This window comes from Sorghum bicolor, chromosome 5 (assembly GCF_000003195.3).
Source record: "Sorghum bicolor cultivar BTx623 chromosome 5, Sorghum_bicolor_NCBIv3, whole genome shotgun sequence".
In the NCBI taxonomy this organism is placed as follows: Eukaryota; Viridiplantae; Streptophyta; class Magnoliopsida; order Poales; family Poaceae; genus Sorghum; species Sorghum bicolor.
In genome coordinates this window covers 11538093-11557886 of record NC_012874.2, presented here as the reverse complement: position 1 = coordinate 11557886, position 19794 = coordinate 11538093, and the positions used below count along the sequence as shown (strand labels likewise).

The window sequence follows — 19794 nt, the reverse complement described above, 5'->3', positions numbered from 1 at the left end:
AAAAATTAATATATTTTTATAGTATATGAATTTGTTAAAAAAATTCTATAAATTTAGGTAATTTAACGAAGTTGAGTCAATCTAAATCTAGAATTTCATTTTTTTTTGGACGGAGATAGTAAATCAGATTGATAGATGCTTAAAAAACTGAATTAGACTGGCCTTAGCATGGCTAGTTGAGGAACCAAACCAAAGAAAACAGGTTTATAGAGTACAAGGCTGCCATACGTTTGTTGAATACATATCTTGACAGAGCACAATATAAATCAGCATCACAGCCGGAACCATCTTTAAATTTAAAAAACAATGATTAAGGATGGACCTCGATTATGGATGAACACCTAAGACTGGTATTATTCTGTAACTGCTAAATCCAGCTTCGCAGAAAATCTTGCTCATCTCGTTCCATGCCATTGATGAGCATGATATAGACATCGAAAATGGCCTGCATCTCTTTGTGCTTCAAGTCTGATGACGGTCTAGCTCCAATTACCATGTTTATTATTATTATTATCACCTTCCCACCGGCCTCTCTCGGAGGAATAGCTTTTTTTTTTTAATTTGCAGTTCTTCAGTATCTACACGCAGGCATCGTGGTCCCAATCATGCAAAACCGTGAAACAAAGTAAATATTCCACTCAAACATTGGTTGTATTTTTGCAATATAAAACAATAGAAAAATACTTAAAGGCCATACAACCAGAATTTTCTTTTCTCCTAATGATGTGGGCTTCTCCTACTGTTTTACCATTCAAATTTAGTATAAACTTTCCCTAAGTGAGAAAAACATTAGGAGAAGGTAGTGCCACTTTGATACTGATTACTGTTGCTATCTGATACATTTTTACTGAATAATTAAATATATCCCAACTACTGTGCTTCATTTGTACTACAGATGTATATATTTCACAACAAACTTTATATACTCCCTGTTTTCATTTTTTAGTTTCTTTTCACTCTTAGGCCTATCAATAACTATATATCTATGACTGCATGCTATATGTTTGTGATTTATCTTCATAAATAGTACGGTTCTAGTATGTTGTGTAATTTTTATATAGCTAACCTTGATAACTTAAACAAATTACTTGCAAAGCAAAAAAAAATTTTTCACACATATTATTGGGCGAGTATATCACAGTAAATAAGGAAACAACTATCTCATTGGCAAATGAAAGTACATGTAAAATGTGATCCATGTTGCTGAATAAAGTTGAGTTAGTAACACCACTACAAAAATAATTCAAAGACAATGGAGTTGAGAAAAATGATCACAAAAGAAAATGGAGTTGACTTACAAATGCAGACCTTTGATTTACCACCTCCACAAATTATCTAGTAGTCAAATGGACAAAGCCCACATTAGCAAATTTCCTTACAGAGGTGGACCTCAGACAACTTATATAAATAAGGGATACAGAGGGATTCCTCTTTAGAGAACCACCTCTAAAAAGCCAAAGACACATAAAACCCCATAACACAACCGCTCACCCCACTCCCACTCCCACTCCTAACCCTAACCCCCCTCGGGTCGTAACCCCAGTCACCACTCTTCCCTCTGGCAGTGTGTGCTCCTCTCTCTGTCTCCACATCCCGTAGCCAGACTCCTCTTCTCGATTTGTGGTGCATGAAGGAGGCAAATGACTCGTTGAATAAATGGACCACGGTTCATGGAAGATGTGCCCAGCCTACCACCCCGAGAGTAGCTAGGCATCCTAGTGGATGAGGCATGCACACAGGCCATGCATTGGTTGATTGCGGTGCTCATAGGAGTTTCAAACTAGTGTGGCTTGTGCGTGGATCCAGAAGAGGCAAATCCCAGACCTAGGAGGCGGCATGTAGCCCCCGCCACTGTCACTGGGAACATGGTATGGTGCTATGTTCAACATCCAGAGAACGTGCATTCTATTTTTGGGAATGCGGGATTAGTTTCATTCCTATAGTGGAAAACCATTTCTCAAGGAGCATACCATTTTCCTCGGTTCTCGTTCCACGACCCAATCAATTCTGAGAACTTTGTGACTATGGTCCCTACTCCCATCCCCTTCCTCCTTAGGATGCATGTCACTAGCGAGAGGAGTCTTGGAGCTCTATCCTACATCCCCTTCCTCTCTATGACGTAGGTCATTGGTGGGAGGTGGATCTAGCCTTGGTCGGGCCAAGTCTCATCATGATGATGTTGCACATCTCGAAGCACACATCTCGGAGTGTGATAAGGCAAGTCTCACCAAATTCTCATCTCCTCCACTACAGCTAGCGCGAGATCCACATGAGTTGCATCGCCTTTCCTGCACCACCACCCCTTGTCTCCTCTCTTTCTCACTCTCTCCTCCTCTCATCATATAGGTAGCGACAATGATGGTGGCTCTGTGAAGGGTCGAGATGGCGGACTATAGGGGGGGTGAATAGTCCTTACTAAAACTTATCACGCCGGCTAACCGAAACAAATGCGGAATTAAAAGTATCGGTCTAGCTAAGACTACACCCCTCTATCTAAGATCTCTAGCACCATGTAAAAAGATCCTAAGTGAGCTAACAAGGTGCTACCTTAGCTAGAGCTCACCTAACCAATTCTAGGAGCAAGGTCACACAAACCTATGCAACTAGTACTTTGCAAACTGGGGGAGCTCCGACACGAACTAGTGAGGCAAAGTGCACAAAGCCTAAGCTCACTAGCAAGCTCAATAACAAGGCAACTAATGCCAAATTAGAGAGCGCAACTTACTTAGCTACACAAACTAAGCAATGTGACTAACAAGGTTACACAAACCTAATTAGCCACGCAAGGGAACTACTTCTAGCTACACAAGCAAGAAGGTAACTAGCAAGCTACACAAGCTAAACTAATTACAAGAGCAACTACACAATAACAAGTATATTGAATGTAAATACAAGCTTGTGTAAGACGAATGCAAACCACCGAGAAGAGTAGACAATGTTGACATGGTGATTTTTACCAAGGTTCACTTGGTTTCCACCAAGCTATGTCCTCGTTGTGCCGATCCACCCACTTGATGGATCACGAGCTTGTTGGGTATTCTTAACATATTAGTGATGCGAATGATAACTCAAACATCTATATCCATTCCTGATTAGTAATCAACCTTCCCCGGCAACGGCGCCAAAAATACTTGTTGGGTATTCTTGACATCATTACCAAAAGTAGACTTAGTTTTCTAATTCTAGTAACGGTGCCAAAAATGCCAAACCTATCCCTCATAACACTTAAGCCAAGTTGTCATCCCCGGCATGACATGAGAGACGCGGTATTGAAATATGCAATTGCTCTTCTAAATAAATAATGAATGAGATCCGCAAGCGCACAGATTAATACCGATGTAGCATTTTAACCGGGAAGTATTCCAGGTATCGTTATTTATATTTTTACCACTGGGAAGGGATTAGCAATCATCAATATTGATTATGGAATAGAATATGAGATTGAGTATCTATCATTGCATGTATAATTGAGAACATTGTATCTAATTCTTTCATACATGGGTAAGTGTCACATAAAAGATATATGAAGTAATGAATAGTGACAAAGATAATTAATCAGATCAGCATAACTTAGCCACATAATAAATATGATAAGCACCTCAATTAGATATTCTAGCAAGTCATTAGCATGGAATTAGAACGAACTACAAGAATATTTCCTAAGTTATTCTCAACTATACAGTCTAGCATTATCATAGTTAGTGCAAGTATACTTAGCAATCATTGTGAGACAAGACTATGCCCATGCATAGTGATATTATCAAGGTAAATGAGAAACATAGCAATCACTCCCCTATAATAATATTGCTCTGCCAGCCCAATACATGAGAGGGGGACTATATAAGAATCAATGAAGCTATCACTATCACGAACTACCCCACGATCTGGCATATTAGGTACAATCGCAGATAAATACGGTATAAGCACCACGCCTACACAATATCTATCATTTACCCATGGATCCGATGGATAAACGCTATACGATCCTAAACATGTATATAGATCCAATCTAACTAAGCCAAGTACATAACTATGATAAACTAAGAACAATATAATCTTGAATATAAGCAAGTAGAGCAAAGTCATAAGCAATATATTGAAGTAGAACAAAGTCACATTCATAATATTGAAGAACAAAGATGATTAGAAGAACAATTAGAAGCACAATTAGAGAATTACCAAGAATCCTCTTGACAGATCCGGAAACCAATCGAAGATTGACTCCTTCTAGTTCTAATCCTATGTAGCTATGCTAATCTAGATGTCTAATTGATGTGGTAGCTCTAATCTTGATCAGGGGCTTCTTCTCCCTTGAGGAATAATGAATTAGGGTTGAGAGGCTCTCTCCTCCAGGGGCCAGGGGGTATGGTTTTATAGTCCCTTCAAGTGAATATGGGCCGTTGGATCAAACCGACATTGATTGAACGGTTATCCTTGATCCTTTAGGTCGGTGGAGATTGATCCCGAAAGAGAGTCCTGTTTGGACTCCAACAGGGGGCGGGCGCCCAGGGCAACTGGGCGGGCGCCCAGTGCCTGGCCCCGTTCGGCCTCCGCTTCCTTCCCGTGGCTTCTGGAGTCTTCTAGATGTAAGATAATTGCGCGGCACGTTGATATCTCTATGTAATCCCGACGTGTGGGCCTTTCTTCCGTATTTTCTGATAACCCCCTATAGAAATAGACAAACACCAAAAAGTCGTGGAATTCTGTCAGATAAAACCCTAAGTCTAGATGTTGATTTCATTTAGATCCTTTTCTTTGTTTATTTGATAATTAAATTTGATACTTAAGGACCGTCAAAAAACTCCCCCAAGCTTACCTCTTGCTCGTCCCTGAGCAAGGATAGACTTAGTGATGGATCAGAAGTTGCTGCAATGCTTTTAAAAATTGACGGTACACATGCTTTTAAATAAGATCTTATCTCTGAGTTAGAGTAAACTGTCAATACTTAAAACTTACTTACTTTACCTGTCACCATGGGACTTGTAACCGTCACTTCTGTCTTGAGTAGTTAAAAGATAGAACGGTCTAGCCAAGTGCCATGTCTCTTGTTCTTGATCAGCTATAGCTCTGGAGTTTTTGTAGATTTTCAAATAAAACTCAGAGATTCCTTGTATGACTCTCTCAGCTCTTTTGTGGTATTTCTGGATCCTTACCAAGGCAGTGATGGTATATGCCTTCTCTCAAAATATGTAGTATTTGTGGTATAAGGCATAGTGACATTGCCTTTTCTCTCACCCTACTCTAATAAGGTTTGATATCTGGAGCTCATAGGTGGGAGGTAAAATATACATACTCACAAGACATTTATTGCATAGTCAAACCATGGATCCAAAGAAACAAGTCAATAAGTCAAATCAAGATGTGCATGTGTGGCGAATGAATGATGTATGGTGATGATGGTCATAATAATGATGAATGTCTAATTCTACTTTTGCTCTTTTGAGGGGATACATACCTTTCTTGCTCTTTTGAAACTTTTTGTGGAGAATGAGATGCTCTTCTTCTTTTTTTTTCTCAGGTGGGTATCTTGTACCCCTAATTCTACTGTCGGACACTTGTCCATTTTTACCTCTCGTCTCACTTTTTTCTTTCGAGGTTCCAGGCACTTGCCCCTTTTTATTTCCTCATTTTTTCTCTTCTTCTCTTTTTTTTAGAGCACTCATCTCTTGAGATAATATTGCAAGTGGTAGTAACAAGATAACTTGAGCATTTATTTCATAGGGAAAAACAGAAATATTTTTGGTTATTCTCTCCCGGATTAGGAGTAGAATATTTTTTGGGTGATTCTGGAGATGGAAATGAGTGGATATATGTGGATGGTACTTCCGGAGTAGAAGTAGCATGTATGAGTGAACGTGCAAGTGAATCTTGATTTAACCACATGACAAGCTCCTAGGGGTCTACACAGCTTGACCACACTCAATGCTTATAAGCAGTAAAAAGTAAATGCGTGGCTCAAAGTCTAGCAAGCATGTGTATATGGTTGTGGTAGGAATTTAAACTCTCATCATACAGGAACTCATCATGTGTTATTTTAAAGATTTTCAAAGATAAAATTCTCCAGAATTATAGCATCTCTAGGAACAGATAAACAGCAGCTCAACCTTCCCATATCGTATCCGTTAACAACTTAGACTTCAGATCAAGTTTTCATCCCACAAGTTTAGGTTTAGAGTAAGCTTTAAATTATAACAGTTATATCTAAACTAGTGAGAGAACTTCAAATTTGCAAATTAGGCAGAGCAACTATTCATCGTATCCATGCTAGAGTTTTATTTATTAGAATCCAGTTTAGCATAGCCACTTTATTTATTAAACACACTAAGCGAAAGACATATATTTATATAGGCACAAAATCTTTATTTGTTTTTTCCTAGTTTATGTATATTTATATTCTAATATAATATAAGTGTAAAGATAGATAGAAATACTTATCGGGATAAATGGGGGTGCTCTCTCCCAAGCTAAATTTTGACGTAATTTCTCTTGATGTAGCTAGCAGGTGGCAGAGGTGTATTTGAAAGTCAGCAGTATTCTGACAGCGATTAGAATGTCCTCCGTCTGCTAGTCTTCTTAAATTCTGTGGAGCTCAAATAGACAACAAAGCTTTGTGGAACTGATTAGGTGTTAGCATAAATATCTAGCCTTTATCATGTTGAGTCTCCTCAATATTACTCTCTATTTTTATATTTTCGTTTTATAAAGCAAAAAAGAAATATTTATTTTATTTTTATGCCACCACAGTGAATGTACTTATGGGTTTCATGTCACTCGTATACTCACATGGGGCTTACTATTTTTTAACATTTTTATTTTCTTTTTAGGATAGTATGAACATAATTAACTAAGTGAACTATTTTAAATAATTGAAAGGAAAAAGGATAACTACCAAGTTTACCTCTTGGCAAGGCGTTCGGTGTTTTTAAGTCCTCCGAACAGGACTCTCTGTTTTCTCAATTGTCCTGAGATTCGTTGGGTGGCGGAGTCGGTACTTTCGGCGGTGCCTCCTCTTCGTGTATGGTTATCTTCTCTCTCCATACCTGACTCGGTGCTTCGGTCTCCTCAGGATAGTTCTGTTTAAACTGTACGTCTTCTGACCTTACCACTTCTCATTCATAGTCTGCCCATCCGTCCTTGATAATTTCCCTCCTCTGGTTGCGGTTGCGTCGTTTTCTGATCTGCTTAGAGTCTTCAACGATATAGTTAGGGTCAGTAAAATAGCGGCGTACCTTCTCTGAGGGGAAGTGCATATGGACTTCTCTAGTTCCAATGTAGATGATTGCTTTAACGGTGCTGAGGAATGGTCTTCCAAGGATGATGGGTGGATCGTATTCGTCTTCTCCCATGTCAATAACCTAAAAGTCTGTGTAAACAAAATGATCGTCTATTTTGACTGGGACATCAGTTACTGTTCCTTTAACTTCTCAAAATGTCTGATCTGCCATCTGGAGCTGAATGTATGTCGGTTTTAGGGGCATGGTTCCGAATAAGAGCCGATAGGTGACTGCGGCCATTATGTTGACGCCCGATCCGGTGTCACAAGTCGTCTTGTAGAAGTTGTATCCATTTATGGAGCAATAGATGCTTGGCATTCCTGGGTCGTCCTTCTTGGTCAGAAACGGTGATTTAAGTTGATGGTCTTGACCTCCATGAACTGCAGTGACCATCTTAGCTGACTTGGTCCACACTTGCTTGTTCCTGTTCCTCCTGTTGGTCCTCTTCCTCGATTTTTGTTGGGATTGCTCTGGGATTTGTGTAGTCTTGTTCTTGAAGGAAAACGTCTCCTTTCTCTCTTTGATGTAGAAACTGATCTTGGCAGCACTAGCGTAGATGACAGCTCCCGAGGTGTTTAAGAATAGCCTCCCTAAGATGATGGGTGCCCTCTCATCATTACCGGTCTCTATCACCACGAAGTCTGCTAGGGCATATAAGGTACCAACTCGGACACAAAGATTCTTCAATATTCCTTTTGGAAAACTTAACGCCTGATCTGCAAACTGCAAACACATGGTTGTTTCTAATAAAGGATATGTAAAGAATTTTTCATAGAGTACCCTGGGTATAATGTTGACACTAGAGCCAAAGTCGCAGAGTGCTTCTGGAACGTCCACCATGCCGATGGAGATCGAGATGACGGGGCGTCCTGGATCGCCTCTCTTGACCGGCAGAAGGTCAGTAGTAACTTCAGTGACGGGGTTACTCCAGTTATTACCTGCATCAAACATGTCTACAAGATTTGCAGATTCTAATCCTTCCGGTTGTGATGGTATACCGGGGTTAGTAGTAGGAACAGCAGCAGCTATTTGATTTAACTGGGATTCAATCATTTTATTAAAGCTAATTTGATTCTTGATGGCAGTAGAGAAATTATCCATTCTATTATTTATATTTTCTAACATTTTATCATTAGATGCCAATTTCTTAGATAGGTTATCCATTAGCTTTCCTTGATTAGACACTAACTCTCTGAGAGGTGGAAAATTATTATTATTGTTGTAAGAACTGTTACCTTGATAATATACCTGAGTAGTTAGGCCTCTGTTGATTCTAACCTTGATTTTGTTGAGGACGGTTGTAGTAGTAGTTGTTGTTATTGTTGATGTAGTTCACATCCTCAAGCATCTCAAGGCAGTGATTGCCTGAGTGTCCAGTATCTCCACACTCCTCACAAGTCATGTGAGAGTCATAGATGTGCATAACTTCTTTCTTATCTCCAGCTCTATCATCGAGCTTCTTCATGAGCAGGTCTAGCTTAGCAGACAGCATGTCTACCTCCTTGAGCTGATGCATACCTCCACCTTTCTTGCGTGTCTGGGTCCTCTCTTTATTCCAGCCTTGGTTGGATGCCATCTTCTCCACAAGAGCTGTGGCTTGTGGTATGGTGAGTGAAAGGAATGCTCCTCCAGCTGCAGCATCCATGGTCTCTCGGGCACTGTTGCCGAGCCCATGATAAAACGTCTGCATTAGTAGCCAGCTCTCCATTCCATGATGGGGACATTCTAGGATGTAGTCTTGGAAGCGCTCCCATGCTTGTGGAACAGATTCGTCATGTTGTTGCTGAAAACTTGTAATCTTCCCACGGAGAGCATTGGTCTTGCCCATGGGAAAGAATTTAGCCAGAAAGTTTGTTGAACAGAGTGCCCACGTAGTATTCTTCTCCTTTGTTGCATAGAACCACTGCTTCGCTCTTCCTATCAGTGAGAATGGGAAGAGGCGAAGTAGTATAACATCTCTGGGGATTCCTGATATGGTGAATGTGCTGCATATCTCTAGAAAGTGTTGGAGATAAGCACTAGCATCTTCGTGTGCCTTCCCACAGAACTGGTTGGATTGCACCATGTTGATAAGTCCAGGCTTGAGCTCAAAGTTGCCATCGATCTCTGCAGCAGGTCCAGTGCGGATGTTGTCCGTAGTGGGAGCTGAGAACTCGCGTATTGATTTGTTCGCCATGGCTTCGAATTTTGAAGACAAGTTCCGGTGATCTTTTTGATTGGATGAAGCTTCTTGCTGAAGTGTTGATGATGTCTTCTTGAGCTTGGCTCTAGTTTTTCTGAATAATGCTTCGGGATTGTCAACAAAATTTCCTGGAAGATGTCTTCTATTCATACATTCCCCTGCACAAGATAAAAATAGAAAAATATCGGGGTAAAACTGTATGAGAGAATAGATAAGCTCAATCATATTAGTGATGCAAATGATAACTCAAAAATCTATATCCATTCCTGATTAGTAATCAACCTTCCCCGGCAACGGCGCCAAAAATGCTTGTTGGGTATTCTTAACATCATTACCAAAAGTAGACTTAGTTTTCTAATTCTAGTAATGGTGCCAAAAATGCCAAACCTATCCCTCATACCACTTAAACCAAGTTGTCATCCCCAGCATGACATGGGAGACGCGGTATTGAAATATGCAATTGCTCTTCTAAATAAATAATGAATGAGATCCGCAAGCGCACAGATTAATACCGATGTAGCATTTTAACCGGGAAGTATTTCAGGTATCGTTATTTATATTTTTACCACTGGGAAGAGATTAGCAATCATCAATATTGATTATGGAATAGAATATGAGATTGAGTATCTATCATTGCATGTATAATTGAGAACATTGTATCTAATTCTTTCATTCAGGGGTAAGTGTCACATAAAAGATATATGAAGTAATGAATAGTGATAAAGATAATTAATCTGATCAGCATAACTTAGCCACATAATAAATATGATAAGCAGCTCAATTAGATATTCTAGCAAGTCATTAGCATGGAATTAGAACGAACTACAAGAATATTTCCTAAGTTATTCTCAACTATACAGTCTAGCATTATCATAGTTAGTGCAAGTATACTTAGCAATCATTGTGAGACAAGACTATGCCCATGCACAGTGATATTATCAAGGTAAATGAGAAACATAGCAATCACTCCCCTGTAATAATATTGCTCTGCCAGCCCAATACATGAGAGGGGGACTATATAAGAATCAATGAAGCTGTCACTATCACGAACTACCCCACGATCTGACATATTGGGTACAATCGCAGATAAATACGGTATAAGCACCACGCCTACACAATATCTATCATTTACCCATGGATCCGATGGATAAACGCTATACGATCCTAAACATGTATATAGATCCAATCTAACTAAGCCAAGTACATAACTATGATAAACTAAGAACAATATAATCTTGAATATAAACAAGTAGAGCAAAGTCATAAGCAATATATTGAAGTAGAACAAAGTCATATTCATAATATTGAAGAACAAAGATGATTAGAAGAACAATTAGAAGCACAATTAGAGAATTACCAAGAATCCTCTTGACAGACCCGAAAACCAATCGAAGATTGACTCCTTCTAGTTCTAATCCTATGTAGCTATGCTAATCTAGATGTCTAATTGATGTGGTGGCTCTAATCTTGATCAGGGGCTTCTTCTCCCTTGAGGAATAATGAATTAGGGTTGAGAGGCTCTCTCCTCCAGGGGCCAAGGGGTCTGGTTTTATAGTCCCTTCAAGTGAATATGGGCCGTTGGATCAAACCGACATTGATTGAACGGTTATCCTTGATCCTTTAGGTCGGTGGAGATTGATCCCGAAAGAGAGTCCTGTTTGGACTCCAACAGGGGCGGGCGCCCAGGGCAACTGGGCGGGCGCCCAGTGCCTGGTCCCGTTCGGCCTCCGCTTCCTTCCCGTGGCTTCTGGAGTCTTCTAGATGTAAGATAATTGCGCGGCACGTTGATATCTCTATGTAATCCCAACGTGTGGGCCTTTCTTCCGTATTTCCTGATAACCCCCTACAGAAATAGACAAACACCAAAACTCGTGGAATTCTGTCAGATAAAACCCTAAGTCTAGATGTTGATTTCATTTAGATCCTTTTCTTTGTTTATTTGATAATTAAATTTGATACTTAAGGACCGTCAACAGAGCTAATTGGCATTCCAATGCCAAACCCTCAACGGGTGCCACACATCCACTCTCAAGATGGGGATCCTCAAAGCCACAAGCAATCCACTAGAGTTGCTCTTCACGATCCCCGTGGGGTGAGCATCGTACCCCTCACAATATCTTCTCCGAAGCACCGCACAATCTCCTTGCGTGCTTCGATGGAGTCACAAGACACCAAGCCATCTAGGAGGTGGTAACCTCCAAGAGTAACAAGCACCACTGGCTAGCAACACGAACACCTAGTGCCACTCGATGCAATCTCTCAATGCAACGCACTAGAATCGCTCACTCACACAATCGGATGATCACTATCAATCATATGTGAGTTAGAGGCTTCACTAGCATTCCCCAAGCATGGACACTAAGTCCCAAGGGTGCTCAGCACCAGCCAAGGCCGGCCACCACTTCTATTTATAGCCCCAAGGCCTAAACTAGCCATTGCCTCTTCACTGGGCGAAACTTGTGCACACCGGACCCACTGTAGGGAGCCACCGGATGCTCAACCCCTAGCGTCCGGTGCTTAGGCGTCAGCCACGTGTCACTAGCCGTTTGAACTCGACCGTTGCCACCAACGGCTACCACGCGTGCGTGCCTGCACCAGCCACACCGGACGCTCTGCTGCTCACACCGGATGCGTCCGGTGCACACCGGACCCATGCGCAGAGAGCACCACAAACTCGTAGGGTCACCGGACGCGAGCCACCGGACGCACCCTAAGCGTCCGGTGCTCTTCAGTCAGAAACACTCACTGACGTCACGCACCACCGGACACGCGGACAGTGTCCTGTCCACGTCCGGTGCCAGTGTCCGGTGCGCACTCTACGCCTGTGCCACTAGCTGACAGCGCATCGGACGCTATGGTCCAGCGTCCAGTGCTGCCAACACCAGCGTCCGATGAGTGCTCCCGCGACTTCTCCAAACTTCTCACCGGCGCAATAGAAAATATGCACTTAATTTTCTTAAAAGCGCCGAATCTAAACCCCTCTCAACCCTAGGAACTCCACCTCCTTTGCAAATGTGCCAACACCACCAAGTGTACACCACCATGTGCATGTGTGTTAGCATTTCACTAACATTTTTCCAAAGGAGTTAGCCTCTCAAACTTGCCGCGCCACTCGATCCTAACACGTATGCAAAGTTAGATCGCTCAAGTGGCACTAGATGATCAATATGCAAACAAGTTTGCCCCTCTTGATAGTACGGCCATCTATCCTAAATCCGATCATAAACTTCTCTACACACCTATGACTAGTGAAATAGAAATGCCCTAGGTTATACCTTTGCCTTGCGCTTTCCATTCCATCTCCTCCAATGTTGATGCAACACATGCACCAACCAATCACCAAATGATATGATCCACTTCATATCATCACGTGACCGTATTGGTTCATCGATCTTGACCTCACTTGCTCTTCACCGTTGCCTCGATCCATCGGTGCCAAGTCTTGCTCGAGCTTCACCGTCACACGCGGTCCCTCGCTTCAAAGCCTCTAACTTGCCCTTCACTCTTTCAACCGGTCCATCGAGCCAAGCCTCATCTTGATCTTCTCTACCTTGGTCACATGACTCCATGTCATGTCTCATATGCAATGAGCTCCTTCATCGTCACATAATCACCTGTGGACTAATCTCCTATGTATCTCACATAAACACTATTAGTCCACCTAAGTTGTACTCAATTACCAAAACCAAACAAGGACCTTTCACTCTGGCATGCGCTCAATCTTTGGCGGCTCTGGCACAGAATGGCAGCAATGGCTCCTCAACCCACATTTTCTGCCACTATCATGCTTGCCGCCTCCTCCCCTCCATTGTTGCTGGCTTGCTCCACTAGTGCTTGCTGTCACCGCATAGGCCTGTTGTGGCGTGGGTGTGAGCTATAGTGGCAGCTACAATATTGGGCTATGCCTTTTTTATTTTCTATGAATCATCTCCAAAGATGGACATCACAACCTCTTGTGAAAACTCTCAGTTAACAGAGATGGAGGTGCTATGCATCTCTAAAAAGTTGTTTTGGCCATCTCAGAAGTTAGGAGTGTAAGGGTACTCCCAAGACTACATGGTTTCCATGTTCATTAATTAAGGTGCCAACTAAGTTAAAAAGAGGATGTGACAATGCAATTAAAGGAGAGAGAGAGAGGAGGAGGAGGAAGAGGAGGAGGAGGAAGAGGAGGAGGAGGAGAAGGAGGAAAGGGTTTTCTAATAGGAAACCATGTATATACAGGAACCAAGACATTAAGAGATATGATAAGTAAATGATTGAGGGAGAGGTGGACAAAAGATAATTATGTAAAAACTATTAATTGGGAGCATAGTTTCTATGTTTAGCATGTACACAAATTAAATCGATATAGAAACTACCTATAGTTTTTAGCATTGCAACTGCCCAAACTATGTTTATCAATGCACGGTTTGTAACAATAACCGATTGTTGATAATAGTTACGCACACGAAAGAATCAAAGAGAAACAATCCACAAGTGCACGGATATCGGTGAGCACTTCACCCAGGAGATAAGTCCAGAGTATCATATTTATTTTTTTACCACTAGGAGAAAGCGTGCAAAAGACTAACCTTTTATCTTACCTACCACCCATGGGTTGCAAGACAAGATAGTGAGATATAAGCAATATAGAGAGAACTCTTTCTTTAGTCTTCTTCTAACCTATGGTAAGTGTGTAGATATTGTTCTAAGGGGAGTAACTAGAGAAAAGAGACACCTCAGAAAGTGCTTAACCCTAGTACCATATAACCTACCTTACCTCCTGATGGGACGTGGATTATAGAGACCCGAGAGGATTGTCATTTGCCCCCAAAGCTACCACAAATCCAGCCAAACAGGAGTATCTACTTGTATTCCTAGCCCAAGCACCACGCTTACGCTATGAATAATTACTCTATTCCCTACGCGAAGCGAATAAAGTAAACTCTTAAACCAAAGAACAATAAGAACAATGACTTACTAGTATTAGAAGTCGAATTGCCGAACGATTCTAGAACCAATCCTCGGGTTAGGAGCCTTCATCCTGAAGACACAAAGAAGAAGGCACCGATAGGCTGGGCTTCCTCAACTCCTATCTTCACCCTATACTCTCTCAATCTCTCTTGTTGCTGTCACCTTATAGAGACAGATCCATTTGAGGGACCCCTCTCGGTCTAACTCTCTCTGGAAAATATGAATTAGGGTTTTAGAATTAGATACAAGGGGGGTTAGGGTCTTATTTATAGCCCCCTAGGAATCACCATAGCCCTTGGATCAAACTAACTTAAACGTGCGCTTAAGATTAATCCTCAAAGTCGGTGGAGGTAGGATCCACGAGGTTCACTCCGATTGGTGGAGAGCCTCGGGCGGCCGCCCCACCTAGCAGGGGCGCTCGCCCCTGGGTGGCTTCCAAGTGGGCCCAGGTTTCAGGTGGTGGCTCCTTGATTGTTCCTGAGTTAACGTTCCAGTCTTCTCTCTATGTAAATCTGACATGTGGGCCTTCTTTTGTTATTATTCTAGTAACCCCCTGCAGAAATAGACAATCACCAAAACTCGTGGAATTCTGTTAGTGATAACCCTATATCTACTGAGTGCTTGCAAATAGGTCCTTTTTCATATTTAGTTGACGGTTAAAACTAGGAGTTATCTACCGTCAACAAACTCCCCCACACTTATCTTTTACTCGTCCTCGAGGAAAAAGGATAGATCATTTTAATCATAATCTCAAGCCAAGACATCACCAAATTTATTCCAAGTTATACCTGTAGTATTGGATTCAAAGTGTCTACCATAAAACTTTGGGAAGTTGAGGATGGAACAGTACAAAATAGAGTTCTCTTTTCCTTTAGCTTGTCAAATGGAGTTTTATTATATTTTTGCAAAGTAAAACTTAGCTTACCCTTCTCCATTATGTAGCACACTCGAATCACTCATTATAGGTAGTATTTGTGGAACTCACCAAAGCATGCATATGGATCATATGTATCCTACTCTATATAGGCTTATATGAAGTTAAAGGTAATTCAAGGAAATAACATACTTACCTTGCATATTTTGCTAAGTCAAAACTCAGATCCATGGAGGGGAATAGCATACTCTTAGATCAAGAAGTGCATGTGTGTGGAATATATAGTGGCTAATCCTAATTCTACATTGCTCTTTTGAAAATGTCTTTCTTTGTCTTTAGCACTGATGGTCTTTGTACAGGATGGTATGGGCTATCTTTTATTTTCTTTCTTTTTTCTAGGACACTTGTCCCTTTTCTTTTTTCAATACTTTTATTTTGCATAGCCCCATACCTCCTTCTGTAACCAGAAAATATCGAGAAAGACTTTTTAAAGAACTTAGAGCAATTATTCCTACTAAGACTCTTTTTTGTGTTTCCTCCCAATGTAGGAGTGAAACATTTTTAGTGGATGGAAAGGCATGTTTGTGCGCATCCCCAGTGTAGAAATGATAGATATATGTGTGTGTACATGATCTTGATCTAAGGAGCATGATAATCCTCTCGACATAGGTCAATAAGGTTTGACAAAACTCAATACAAAACAAGTAGCTTATGAGCTAGCTTATAACTATCATGCATGGCTCTAGTAGGATATTAATTGTTGCTACAGAGGAGAAATATAGCTAATAATTTTAAGATTTTTGAAAAGTAAAATTCTCCAAATGACTAGACATTAGATATCAAGTTCTCATATTCATACTATCTCTCTTTCCACAACAACTTAAGTAATACGGGGTCCCTATATTAAAGTTCCCAACAACAACAGGAATTTTGTCATGGTGTAAGTCTATCTTGTGGTCATGAATAAAACATCTTTTAAATATTTATTCATAGGGTGATTTAACTAATGATATTTTATTCTGAATTGAAACAGCAACAATAATAACAATTTATAACATAGGGAAATCATACCTGACCGTGGTTCGAAGCGGAGACCAGGGGGCTCCACCCCTTGGGCAGGCGCCCAAGGATGAGTGCCGCCCTTGGCTAGTGGCCCTTCGGGGCTAGCTTCATCGAGCGTGGTCTTCATGTCATGTCTTCTCCAATATTGTTATCGTTTTGCGAGAATTCGTTCGTTTCGATTGTCGGGTCCCTCCTCCACACTGGCTTCCTATTATCCTTCATTCACAACATTGTGGAGACAAAATAGAGATAAGACATATAATAATCATTTAATTCATCTTCATGTAGGGCTTATTATTACAATAACAAACTTTAAAAATCAAACACACTTTTAATAAAACTAACACTCACCCTATTGGATGCTAAGACAAATCGACCCTACTTCTTAGGGTGCTCTAGGGCTTTCACCCTCTCCTTTAGAGTGGTGGAATCATGCTCTAGCTTCAACACTCTCATATCGCTGTAAGTGACGTATCTACTTTGGACATGCTGACAAGCTTCTAGAGAGGTCATCTTGCGGCGTTTCCGCGTTTCTGCGGAGTGTGCCATCATCTTGCGGCGTTTCTACGGAGTCTCAGCTGTGGCCATGGTGGTCTTCGGAGCTTCTTTTGGGGGAATGAATTTGACTTTAGTCTGATGAGTGCGAACCCCTTCAAAGTAGGTATGATCGCCAATGGTGTATTTGGCATAAACGACCTCCCCCTTTCTGTTGGTCTTCACTCCTAACAACTTCTCATTATGCTTCAGTGGCAGGATATTAGTTCCTGCCGGTAAGGCAATGATGGGACCCTTCGATGGACCTCCTTCCAAGAGGAGAGGCTTGGTGCGAATGGGCTAAGCAAAATAAGAGCGTCCATAGCAGCGTGGTTGTGGTGGAATGGTGGCTAGCGGGACAGGCTCATCTATGGGAATGATAGCTTTATACTCAGGCTCTTCTCTTGGGATGGTGTTGAGATCAATCCCAAAGGGGATCATTCTCCTCTCTAAATTTTTCCTTAGCCATTGCTGAGTAGAGAGGTGTTGCTAGCTTCTAAGCTAGAGGAGAGAAGAGCTATGATGGGATGCGATTAGACCATAGGCATGGGTTGCTTATATAGGTGTCTAGAAAAGTATTTTTAGGTGGTGGCTCGTGGAGTCTTCTGGATTGTTCCTAAGTTGACGTTCCGGTCTTCTCTCTATGTAAACCTAACATGTGGACCTTGTTTTGTTATTATTCTGGTAACCCCCTGCAGAAATAGACAATCACCAAAATTCGTGGAATTCTGTTAGTGATAACCCTATATCTACTGAGTGCTTGCAAATGGGTCCTTTTTCATGTTTAGTTGACGGTTAAAATTAGGAATTATCTATTGTCAACACTGGTCTAGCTAGCTTTTTTGTAACTATGCGTTTGTCAATTGTACTCTCAATCATATAAGAATGAACACCAAATTTTCCTGGAGACTGAATCACTGGATTATAATACTAGAAGAGTATGTACCTCCAACACTATAGCATCTGTCGGTGGAATGCTCTCAAACATGTCGCCGGTGACAAATTGCACGTCCGCCTAGGTTGGAGCCTTGGCAACAACATGGGCAAGATTGAGCATGCTACACTTAACGTGTGGGAACACCTTTGAGATGGCCTGGGCTGCTGCACTAATGCCCCTGACAACGTCGACGAGTGAGCTAATCCCCTCGAAGACATGTGCGCCCTGCTTGATGGCAAGGTCCATGATGAACTGGCTATTAGAAGCCAACCCATCATTGACTAGTGTATCTAAGGTCATGTCATGTTTGGTCATCTCCTAGATGGCTTGGCCGTGCATGTGCTTGAAGATGCACGGGTCTGGGAGCTCATGCTGGAACCATGTGCCGAGCTCAAAGAAGGGGGATACAATGGTTGGATCGAGCATCAGGGCTAACAATGGAGTCTAGGCCTACTGCGACTGTGAGCCAATATGGAGGGGAGTGAGAGTGTAGATAGGGTCAGTGACTAGTGTTGTCACTGCCACCAGCCAGTGGTGCGGCTACTAGGTGTTGAAGACATTGGTGGTTGTTAGCGCATGCATCAGGTGACGAGTGGAGATGGACCTAGTATCTGGGGTAGGGTGGCGACACTACTTTGGGTGGGAGGTGGATGGCATCAACAATGTGGAGGTCTACGACGGACGCCATATGGACTTTATGAACGCGAAGGTGTTGTGCCAAAGCTCTAGCTGTGCATCAAGCAAGCACTGCTTCATGCTGTAATTGGCGGTGAGCTCCATCATACACTGATGATACTAATACTTTCTATACATGGCCAAACGGAACACCTAGACATGGCAGGGCACTAACGCAGCCAAACACGACACGATGGTGCTGGCGTGCCGTGCAACATAGTGCCACTGTGCGGACATTCCAGCCTAGACACGACACTATAGGCTATTAGCCATGCCGTGCTGCTTAGCCCATGTGTGCCCATGTTGCCCTTGGCCCACCATGGTGAGGCCATTGCACCGTCGTTCTCTCATCGATGCCATTGCACCACCGCTTCCTTGCCAAGGCTATCGCGCCACATGTCAAGGCCTCTAGCTTATTGTTAAAACTAGATCATCAATCACAAGCAAGAACACACGATGGCTAATCCTAGGATCAAATCACGCAACAACACATATGAACATGATGAGATACGCTAGGCAACCGCTAGGGTGACGATGCCCCTTTTCACCTTCAATAATATATTGTGCAAACACAATTACAAATGTCTCAAGGCGCTAACCCACACCTTAAACTCCACACTACTTATACCAACATCTTAAAACACACACTTACAATACCAAAAGAAACATAGCAACTCGATACATACTGACAGAAATAAACTGCTGACAGACAGACATAGTCGTGGGCGCGGTCACCCCGTGCCACACCCCTCACCAACTATTCCTACCGAAGTCTTTATTTGAATTATACTGCAGCTCCTGCCTAACCAGCTACACCATAGTGTGTCCACCATTAGTGAACACATCATGCTTGCAACAACATTCTACCCCTCAAGCTTGATGTTCACTAATCTCTCAAACTCCCAAGAGGTGTCTCATGTCTACAAGTTTGATAGCAGAAAGTGCTTTCGTCAGAGCATCTGCTCTCTGCTCATTTGTACAAACCCTCTTCACCAGAATCTATCCAAACTCAATGCACTCTCTAATGAAGTGAAACTTAATATCAATGTGCTTACTGCGTCCATGAAATATAGGATTCTTCATTAGGGTGATTGCTGAATTGTTGTCCACAAACAAGGTGACTATCATTGGCTTTCTACCTGTCAGTTCACTCAACAATGTCGTCAACCACAATGGCTATTTGCTGCCTCTATTGCTGCCATAAACTCAGCTTCACATGAAGATAAAGCCATCCCTCCTGTGCTCCTTCTCCCAACCAAATCTCCACCAATATCACTATCAGAGTAACCCACTAACAGTTCAA

At 41.9% G+C, this 19794-nt stretch overlaps 1 pseudogene; it reads right to left on the bottom strand.

The window, feature by feature from the left end:
* On the bottom strand, positions 261–18242 carry LOC110435826 (annotated as a pseudogene).